Here is a 1,895-nt window from a genome sequence, read left to right as displayed (position 1 = left end):
TCCCCCGCCGCACCACCCCGCTCCTCGCCCGCCCGACTGGCCCCAGCAGCTGCTCGCTCCATTCCCACGCCCAGACCCGGTCCGCAGCCACGGCTCCCAGCCTTTTCCCGGGACACGATTGGCCCAGCCGCTCACCTCTTGGCCCTGGTGACCAATGGGCTTGAGCCGCCAGCGCCTAGGTCCAGAGCGCGGGGAGTGAGGGCGGCGAGGTGCGGTTGCATCTGCGTCCGCTGAGCCGGGCTCAGAGGTTAGCCCGCCAGGAGTCCGCTTCCGCCTCCTTCTCATTTTTGACTCCTGGGCTTTCTCCAGGCACTTACTGGTTGAGTGGCAGGACGATTTCAGGCGGGGGTAGTTTGTTCGCTTCTGGACGTCCTCCGCCTGTTAACCAGTGAGCCTTTTGGTTAGGGGTTTGCTTTACTCGCAAGCTGTCCCCGATTTTGTGGCTCCCCCAAATTCTGTTTGAAGACAGAGAGCAATAATAATCTGTGATGCCTGCAGGTGAACATTCTGTTTTGCCTAATTGAAGAGACTTCTTAAAAAATTAATGTATTTATATATAATATTTATATATTTAAGGTATACAAGATGAAGTTATAGGATACACAAAGAAAGTAAAATGATTACTATAGTGATTTCCCTAATTGCACATAATACCCCCCTTTCTCTGTCAAGAACAGGTAAAGTCTACTTTAAGCAGGAATCCTGTGCAGTTATTAATGATAGTTCTCATGCTGTACATAAGATCTTTCGTTCATACCACATGGTTCCACTTTGTATCCTAATGACATGTATTTCTCCACCCACCCTCTATCGCTATTTCTATATTTGACTCCTTTTTGGTGCCGTAAGTGTGATCATGCAATAGTTTTCTTCCAAAGTATGGCTTATTCGCACGGCTTAATTTCGTCCAGGTTGGTACCAGGTGGCAGGCTCTCTTTTCTTTAAGGCTGAGTAATATTCTGTTGCACTCAGAGGAATTCCTTTTCTGAAAGGGATTTTCTGGAGTACTGAATTTCATACCACTATTTCTACTTGGATTGCATTCCCCTCTCTCATCTTCACCATCACCATCCTCGGGCAGAGCTGTTTCCCAACCACCCCTACCAATGTGACCACATTTAGTAGCTGCTTGTAATTCTAGATAAGACTTCTGTTACTTTGATCATAAACTCTGGACTAATATAGCCAAAATGACTTGGTTGCATTTCCTGCAGTAATATCACAATAAACTTAATTTTTTTTAAGAGAGAGAGAGAGGGAGGGAGGGAGAGGGGGTGAGGGTATAGAGAGAATATGCTCCAATCAGCTGGTTGATTCCCTAAATGCCAACAATTGCTGGGGCAGGCTGAAGCCTGAAACCATGAACTCAACCTTAATCTATATAGGAATGACTGGAACCCATATCCTTGAGTCACCACCTACTGCCTCCCAGGCTCTGCATTAGCAGAATGCTGTAATAGGAGTGGAGCTGGGACTTGAATCCAGGCTCTCCAATGTGGAATGTGGGCATCCCAGCCGGAGGGTTACCCTCTGAGCAAAATGCCCACTCCCACATTTAAGCTTTGATGAGAACTTGAAATTAGGGTTTTAGGACTGTGGTTCTCAAGATTTGGTCTTAAGAGCAGCAGCACTGGCCTCACCTTGGACCTTGTTAAACATGTAAATTCTCAGGTTCTATCCCAGACCAACTGAACTAGAAACTCTAGGGATGGATCCTAGGAGTCTGAATGTTGGACAAGCCTTCCACACGATTGCAATTCATGTAAAGTTTGAGAATTATTGGCTTAGGGAAATAACTTCTTATAATGGCAGCATATATTTGTGGAAGGTTTTAATGCGTGACCAGTACTATTATAAGCAGCTTACAAGTACCAATTCATTTCATCCTCATAACA

This window comes from Oryctolagus cuniculus, chromosome 4, assembly GCF_964237555.1.
Source record: "Oryctolagus cuniculus chromosome 4, mOryCun1.1, whole genome shotgun sequence".
NCBI lineage: Eukaryota > Metazoa > Chordata > Mammalia > Lagomorpha > Leporidae > Oryctolagus > Oryctolagus cuniculus.
This window is presented reverse-complemented; position numbering follows the sequence as displayed.